This window comes from Echinops telfairi, unplaced genomic scaffold (assembly GCF_000313985.2).
Source record: "Echinops telfairi isolate 266 unplaced genomic scaffold, ASM31398v2 ScPeMD7_7468;HRSCAF=8506_0, whole genome shotgun sequence".
In the NCBI taxonomy this organism is placed as follows: domain Eukaryota; kingdom Metazoa; phylum Chordata; class Mammalia; order Afrosoricida; family Tenrecidae; genus Echinops; species Echinops telfairi.
Genome location: NW_022111369.1, coordinates 42,789,386 through 42,798,705, shown reverse-complemented (window position 1 = coordinate 42,798,705; position 9,320 = coordinate 42,789,386). Strand labels below are relative to the sequence as shown.

The 9,320-nt window shown below is 43.2% G+C and overlaps 1 pseudogene; it reads right to left on the bottom strand.

The window, feature by feature from the left end:
- Window positions 1–2,190: 2,190 nt before the first annotated feature.
- The window catches only part of LOC101657091, a 40,603-nt pseudogene continuing 33,473 nt past the window's right edge, over window positions 2,191–9,320 (bottom strand).

Here is a 9,320-nt window from a genome sequence, read left to right as displayed (position 1 = left end):
CTGTTGGGGGCAGTAGAAAGCCCTGTCTTTCTCCCTCAGAGGGCCTGGTGGGTTTGAGCTGCCAACCCAGAGAAGAGCAGCCCAACGTGTAACCACTGTGCCACCCAAAGAACTCAAAACTCCTTCCTATTGTTGGGTCCCATCGAGGTGATTTCTATCCATCCCATTGCATAGAACAGGGCTTCCTAGGTGGCCGTCATTACAGAAGCTGGTCCCCAAGTCTTTGTCCCATAGTGCTATTGGGTGAGTTCCCATTACCAGTCAGAAGTGAACCTTTTGGGCCGGCTAGCCAGTGAACCATAGCACCCTCAAGGAATCTTTTAAATTCTTTGTTGTTGTTGGATGTCTGTGACGGAGTTCCTACTCATAGTGACTGAGAAATGGTGTGGGGGCCACATCTGGCCTTCTCTGGCTTCAGTGGGTGGAGAATCTGCCTTCACATAAGCCCAAGGCCAATGACAACAAGGCCAAAGTCAAGACCTGCCTCCACCCTCCATCCTTCTTTACCTGATTCTATGATCAACTTGACTTCTGGGAGTGGGCAGGATGTTCCATAATTGGTTGCAATAGTCACACACAACTCACAGATAATACTCACAATTAGGGGGATTTACTAGGGCAGTTAACAGTTACTACAAGTCAGGATCAGACAAGATCAGAGAAGCAACTATTGGTCCATAGCACAACCTCTTCTCAGCCAGCAGCCAAGTCTTTCTCTGGTCTTTAGCCTTTTGGTCATGTGGTCCTTTGGCCTCTACCTCCCTGGGCCAGGAGGCCCGCCTGCCATTCCACCTCAGCTCCTCTGCTCGGTGCCTCTGGCCTCAGCATGGCATGGCCTCTGCTGCCTTTGGCACCTCAGGCAGGAATTTCAAATAGACTCTGCTGGTGCCTCTTCTTCTTTGATGGTTTTAGGAATTTACTCCTCTCGCTTCTGAGATGGCTCTCTTACACACCAAGGGATGGCAAAACCCATCAATTCCTTTTATGAGAGTTTCACACACCCAGGCACTGGGGAGAGTTACAGAGACATAGATTGAAGAACCATATTTAAGCAATTACACAGCACTACAGTGACTCTCTTTACAACCCGAATGAAACTCTGCCTGGTACTTTGCCATCCTCACCACTATTGCTGTTCTTGAGCTCATTGTTGCAGCCAATACATTTCCTTGAAGAGCTTGCTCTTGGCCACTGACCCTCAACTTCTCCAGTCATGATGTTGGCGGTTGGTCCTCCCTGGCATTCTAATGTATGTGAGGTCAACTCTCACCATGCCCGTTTTTAAGACACATTCTGGCTGAATTTCTTCTAAGGCAGATGTATGCATTCTTCTGGCAGCCTGTGGTACACTCAACATTCCCCCAACACCGTAATTCAAAGGAATCGATCTTCTTCAGTCTTCATGACTGCCCAGCTTTCATATAAATAAGAGGTGATTGAAAATCTTTTTATTTGTGCAGGCACAGCTTAATCACCAAGGCGACATCTTTACTTTTAACACAGCAAAGAGTCTTGTGCAGATTTTCCCAAAGCAATAGGTCACAGAGTTACTTGACTGCTCCTTCCATGTGTGTTGTTTGTGCAACCAATAAAATGAAATTCTTGAAAATTTCCGTATTTCTGTCTATCATGACGTTGCTCATCGATCCGATTGGGAGGGTTTTGTTTTCTCTGTGCTGAGGTGCCATCCATACTGAGGGCTGTCGATTCTGATCTCCGCCTGTGCTTCAAGTCCTCTTCCCTTTCAGCAAGGAAGGTTGTGTCATCTGCATATCACAGTTGTTAATGACTCTTCCGCCAACGCTGCTTCCATGTTCCTACAAATGTAGTCTAGTTTCATGGATTATATGCTCAGTTTAGAGATTGAGTAACGAGAGTGAAAGTATACAACATTCACACACACACACATATACACACACACTCTTCATTTTGAATCTTGTGGTATATCTTTGGTATGTTCAAAAGACTGCCTCTTGGTCTATGTACAAGCTCCTCGTGGGCATGCTAAAAATAAGTTGACCAAGCCACATTTAGAAAGCCACTCTCAGCTAGTCACACAAAATATCTTTCTAACAATTCTGAAATCAATAGAGGCTGGTTAATGGGAAGATTGCTGCTCTCTCTTTTTAAAGTAGGGAGCACCTGGAAGCGGCCAGTGTTGGGGGAGAAATGACAGTGCTGAAGTGGCTGCTAGATATTCTCATAGGTCTTCATGAAAAACTGACGATACTTGAAGTACTAAAGTGGGAGAAGGGCGAGAGCAGTCGGTGTTAGATATGAAAATAGTACAATGGGCCACAGGGATGGGGGAAGGGGGCAAAAAGAGGAGCTGACACCAAGGGCTCGATAGAAAGCAAATGTCTAGAAAATAATGATGGCAACATATGTACAAATGTACTTGACACAATTGATGAATGGGTTGTTGTAAGAGCTGTAAGAGCCCTCAATATATATATTTTAAATATATAAACTATATATATATATATATATATATATATATATATTTTTTTTTTTAAGAGGAAGAGTTGCTGAAGGCTCTGTGGCTGGTATTGTAGGCTTAGGTAGTTACACTTTGGGCCGCTTCTCCCTCCTGGGGGTGGGGTGGGGGGAAATGGGGCTTTCTACTCCAGAGTGAGTCTCAGAGACTCGCAGGGGCAGTTCTGCTTGTCCTATGCGGTCGCTGAGTCCGCATCCACAGGGCGGCAGTGAGCTTTTGAGATGACTGTAGTCTACAGTCCCCTTGTTTTACAAAGCTGCTGCTGCGTACTGAAAGGTTCTCTGACGCCTTCAGGAGGCGTAAGTGGGAAAGAACCAAACGTGGTAGATTTCAACGTCTATTGGGCTAGTTTACTTTAGAAGTGAAGGGCAACAAAGAAAATGGTGAATGAGCCTAAGCAAACAGATTAAGGAACTTGAAAGAAGGGAAATCAGGCACTGTGCTTAGACAGAAAGCACTTCTTAAGAAGCTGGGTAACTTCCTGAAGTCATTGTCATAGCAGCATGCCTCGCTTCCTCAAAATAGGGCTAGAGAAACTTTTCTAATAACTTTGGTTAGATGTTGAATTACGGCATTTCTTCTCTCATGTTCAAATTCTGCTTTCTGAAATATCACCGCTTCTAACCAACTTCTGTTTTATCTCCAGTATGAAAGATGCTCTGGAAAAACCACCCTTTTAGCTAACTTACTGCACTTACACACAGGGAGGGCTTGGAGGTTCTGTTTTGTAAGACAAGTCCAGTAACCTTATCTTGCTTGCTCTACTGTCAGAGTCCTGGCAGAAAAATAACTTTAATTTAGCTCCCCTCACCTTAGGCTTAGACCCGAGACCAAAGGCAGAATCAGCTTGGGTGGCAAGCATGGGAGGAAAGGGGAGGAGCTTTTCAAAATAAACTTCTTTGAGGGAAGGAAATGTCCTATGTTATGTATTACTGAAAAGTTGAACTAAGGAGAACTTAAACATTACTGGAGCTTTTAAAGTTGGAGGTAGAAACACCCCCTCACCTAGGAGTTAAGATCTTAATTGCATTCCTTTGAAAGCAGCTGTCTGACTTGAAGATACTACAAAACCTGTGAGCTGTAGCTCACCTTTATGATGAATGTGGAAGTGGGAAGGAATCTATTGCCTGATCTCGTCGCTTCAGGCTCAGACTCAAACACCCGAAAGCACAATTCTGATAGTTGAGTGGTCAGGATGGCTGGAGGTGTTGTTGCTGATAGGTGCTCTCGATTCAGTTCTGATCTGTAGCTCACCCTCTGCACAGCAGGGCGAAATGCTGCCCACTCTTGTGCCATCCTCACCATTCTTTCTACGCTTGAACTCATTGTTGCAGCCACCATGCCAATGCACCTCGTGAGGGCCTTCCTCTTTTTTGATGCCGCTCTGCTTGACCAAGTGCGATGTCCTTCCCCAAGGATTGGCCTCTCCTGACAACATGTCCAATGTATGTAAGACAAAATCTTGCCATCCTTGCCTCTAAAGAGCATTCTGGCTGTACGTCTTTCAAGACAGACTTGTTTGACCTTTTCACAGTTCATAGTACTTTCGATATTCTTCGCCAGCACCACATTTCAAATGCATCCTTTCTTCTTTGGTCTTCCTTATTCAATGTCCAATTTTTCACACGTATATGGAGAATACCATGGCTTGGTTCAGGCACACCTTAGTCCTCCAAGTAACATCCTTGCTTTTCAGTACTCTAAAAAGGTCTTGTGCAGCAGGTTTACCTAATGCAATATGTCTTGATCTCTTGACTGCTGCTTCCATGGGCATTGATTGCGGATCCAAGTGAGATGAAATCCTTGACAACTGCAATCTTTTCTCCACTTCTCATGATGTTACCTTTGGGTCTAGTTGTGAGGACCTGGGTCTTCTTTCCATTGAGTTGCAATCCTGAAGGCCGCATCCCTGGTTGGAGTGAGATGTTTCATTGATGGTAATGGTTACCTGGAGCACAATGAGATGGATCCAGAGATGGCTTGGACTTACCAATAGAGACAAAAGCGGTGTCTGTCATGGGAAAGAGGACGATGTAGCATCTTGATTAAAAAGAATCCTCAAGACTATACTATCTGTTGGCTAGTCTGCTAATTATATCTTAGCAAAGCTTTCATTTTAATTTGTAAAAAAAGTACAGTATTCCCAGATACCTAAATCTACCTGCCAATACAATAAAGGTACAAAATGACGAAAGCAGAAGAGTGACATCATTTTGCCTCTCCTTACCCCTGCATGCAGGGCGTTTCTTTCTTTGTACGGCACATTTGTAAGGAAGGAGGCCCATAGGAGCCCAGCAAAGTTCTTGACTTCAAGTAGATACAGTACTCTGCTCAAGAAACCCCTGGTTCTGGAGTGGCAATCTGTTGGAGGTAGACTCACGTGACAGATGAGAGCAGGAAACTTGAGGAGCCTCGACCTCTTTAGGAAACACTATTAGCTGAAGTTTATAATCAGAAGTGGGGTCTTGGGGTGGGAGGCTTATGCTGGATGAAGACCAGAGAAAGCAATGGATGGCCCTCCCGTGGGTGCCCAACCAGTGGGATACATGGTCCCTGTCTACTCACTATGTGCATTTTCATGTGTCCTTGTGCTCCTTTACCAACAGCCAAGTTTCCCCCTGGTACGTCACAGGAAGCAGTACCTGAATAACTTAGAATTTGCACCTCAGCTTGGCCATCTTCTTAGTGGCAGAATCTAATGCATGATTGTAGATGCTTTGTCCTCTCTTTTGTCATGTCTTCAGATTCCATAACCACTCCCCAAACCAAGGAAAATGAAAATGAAAAGCAAGCAGATACAACTTCAAATCTGTAAGATAACCCTACTGGATTGTTGGGCACACACACATATTAAAAAATACTGGTATCTCGGCAGAAAACAATAGAGCCAACAGCTGCCATGGAGTTAACTTAGACTCATTGTGATCCTATATGACACAGTAGAACTGCCCTGTAGGTTTCTGAGACTGTAAATCTTTATGGGAATGGAAACGCTCATCTTTTTCCCATGGTTTCAAGCAGCTGATGTTGTGGTGAGTAGCCTGAGTCGTAACCCACTACATCACCAGACACACTGAAAAAAGCTTACTTTCCCATCTTTAAATTCAGGCAAAAATAATTGCTATCTACCAATTATCCAATTAATCAAGCTTACAGATTCTTAACTGCTGATAAAGTCCTATGAAAGGGTACCTATATGGAATTGTTAGAATCACATAGGATTCTGGAGACCCCCATGACACTAGGCAGCAAACAATGAGTGATGAGTCGATTCCAACTCATAGTGACCTTAAAGGACAGGGTGGAACTGCCCCTGTGGGTTTCTAAGACTCGGCTCCTTACTGGAGCAGCAAGCCTCGTCTTTCTCCTGGGAAGCAGCTGGTGGTGTCAAAGAATGGACCTTCAGGTTAGCAGTCCAACACGTAACCACTACATGCCCAGGGCTCCCTACGTGACAGACTAGGATGGGACATGTGTTTAATGAAAAGTACACGTGGACAGAAGGAAGAAGGGATACAATGATAACATTCAGCTTCTCATATGGTCAGTCTCCTCTAACAAGATCCTGACCCCCAGTGGGAATCGGGTCAAGCCCATGACCAGTTCAGTGTGTGAAGTCTCTGAACTTTGGCTCGGTAGGCTTCTGTTTCCTTTTTAGCAACTGGGATTCGTCCAGTCTGAACCATTGCTTCAGTTTCTGTCTTAAACTTGTCTGAGACCTAGCTCTCAGCAGCCCAAGCCTTGACAGGCCCTTAACATCTGCTGTCATTGAGTCAATTAGATTCTGACTCTCAGTGACTCTTTCGAACACCATGGAACTGTCCTTGGGGCTTTCTGGGCTAGGCCACAGGGGAGTTTCCCTTAGGGTTTCCAAGGCGAAACACTGCCCACTCCTGGGCCATCCTAACAATTGTTATGCTTGAGCACGTTGTTGTAGCCACTGTGTCAATCCATCTCAATGAGAGGTTTCCTCTTTATATATATATAAATTTTAATAAATAATTTTATTGGGGGCTCTTACAGCTTTTTTTTTTTAAGATTTAGAAAATAATATAATTTTCACTAACCAGGAATACGTCTTCTTTTCCACATATATTGACATATTTGAAAGGCATACATCAATTTTAGTGTCTGACTCAGAAGATTCCAATATTTAATGAATAAGAAAATAGTTAATACTAAAAAAAAATAGTTAATACTAGGCCTGATATTTAATGATGTTTAGAAAATAAAACAAGTGAACCTATCGCAATGATCGGTGTATAACGTTCCCCCCTCCCCACACCCTGGGACAAACAATAGAAATGTGGGTGAAGGGAGACAGTGATCAATGTAAGATATGAAAATAATAATGATTTATCAAGGGTCCGTGGGGCGGGGGAGGGAAAAAGAGGAGCTGATCCCAAGGGCTCAAATAGAAAGCAAATGTTTATAAAATTATGATGACATATCATTTTGTATAAATATGCCTGATACAATTGATGTATGGAATGTTATAAGAACTGTAAGAGCCCCTAATAAAATGATTTTAAAAAATAAAGAAAGAAAATAAAAGAAAACAGTATCCCACTGCCTCTATTTCCACATTTGGCCATAGCATATTTCACTGCTTTGGAAAAGTAACTCTAGAAAGAAGGGGGTAAACAAAACAAAAGAAAACACTAGAGCTTCCACTTACAGTTTGAAAGACTAAGTATCTCAGAGAGATTGCTTTGTTCCCTGGAATAGCCAGATGAGAGAAAAGCAGCATAAATATTAATAATTCAGTGATTTTATTTCCAACAGTTGGGAATTAAAATTTTACAAGATGTACTACAGTCTCTCTCTGTCCAGTGTCTAATTTGACATTGAAGACAGTGAATAGATTTTTTAAAATAATGGTAAACACAATATATTTGGTATTTATAAGGACTTGTGACAAATGCAATGCTTTAAAATAATTTGTTTCCCTTTATTATTGCTATTCAGTCACAGAAAAGATTAACACTCTCCAAGATTTTTATTTTAGCAAGATTTTTATTTTGAAGGAAAACCATGGTTTTCTGATTAGGGTCTGCTAGCAAGGACATAAATGAAAAGCATAAAATATATTCTTTTATGTAAAGATCTCTAATTGGCATTGACTTCTTAAAAAATATAAAACCATAATATTAGAAGGGAAAAAAGGAACAGTGAAGAAGAACACTGTGGGAAACAGAAGGATTTCTCCCAAGCTGTCTCCCCCAAATATATGCCAGACTTAGCTGCTTGAGAATGACTGTACACTTGGAGGTCATCAGGAGTGGATTGGGGGTCATTCTCCCTGAGAGTTATCAGCTGTCTAGACCAAGCAGACACCACTGTTTATCCCACAAGAAGTAGGGCCCACTCCCTTCTGATAAGGACAGTAGTTGTCTGTTTCCTTGTAGGAGATACCAGAGAAGTCAAACCCGCCCAAGGAGGACCAAGGTTAGCCTGCCATCATGAATCTAGGGTCCGCCCATCTTGTCACATGTATACCCCTAGACCTTCCCATTCCTATGGGCACACCACTAGCTCATCCCCTTCCTGCTACGCTTATGCCTATCATAGATCCCCTTCCTACAATGTGTATGTCCATTGTATTGCCCCTTCCTGTGACATGTGATTCTGTAATCATGGCCCCCTAAAGTGATATAATGCTTGGTTAGCAATAAAAGAAGAAGCTCTCTCCAGAGCCCAGAGGCTCTCCCCAATTCCCGGGGTCCCCTCTGGCTCTCGGGCCAGGGGAAGCTCCCCAGTTCTCCGTCCCCGAGGCTGCTCCTGCTCTTGTGGCCGGGTTCCCCCATGAGGACCATCAAGTGGGGCTGAGGTGAGCAATGCTACCATGAATTGTGTCTGACTATATTATTGTAATTTCTCTCATGCTCTCAATGACTTTAATATAATATAATATAATAATACAAATATCTCAAGTGTATAATTGTGCATTACTGAACCTGTGGGTAGTAGTAGCAGTGGGTGGGGCTTGCCCCCCACCCCCCATAACTTAATACTACAGAACACAATAAACAGACCAAGAATAAGCAATTGTTTTATGCAGATCCTCCACATAGAATAGATGTGTTAGGTAGGCTAGCGTAGGGCTGGGGGATGTCCCTTAACGCATGCCCAGAGGGCCAAGCTACAGAAACAAAGGAGTCACGTGCTACACATGCTCAGAGTTCAGGTTTCCCGCCAGTAGGCATGGGTGGGTGCTGAAACTGGATTGGCCTACCTAGGCCAGGTAAATTCAATTCAGCCAAAAGGGTCGATCAGGAGTCGTCCATCATGCCTCCCCATGGAATCCTTGAAAAGGCAGGAGCCCAGAGTCGAGAATCACTTTTGTGTGCCACCGAGCAGCTTCCAGACAGGCTGCATGTTCAGGAGGAGTCCTATGGGTGCCATGTAAACCTGAAACTTCTAACTTTCATAAAACTCACTTGGATCACAAACCAGGCTTCAGCATGAATTCTTTCTCGCGCAGAGCCAAGGACCGAGGTATAGATCTAGCTCCAGAGAGATCTAACAGATGTATGCTGAGTGATAATAAAAATATGCATGTATTATGGTCAATTCTCATATAGAGTTAGAAACAATAACATCCAATCAAACATGGCTGGACCAGTATTTTCTCAGTCTTTAATTCCATGACAAATTAAAGCCGTGCAGCTGTCACTTCTGGGCAGGAGTTATCTTGATAAATGTTTGACAAGATAAAATTTTTCTCCTTGAATCAATGGAAATAGAGGAAAGAGCTGGGAGGCAAAGGGTATTTATAGAGCTCTAGATAAAGACATGTACATATACAAATATATTATATGAG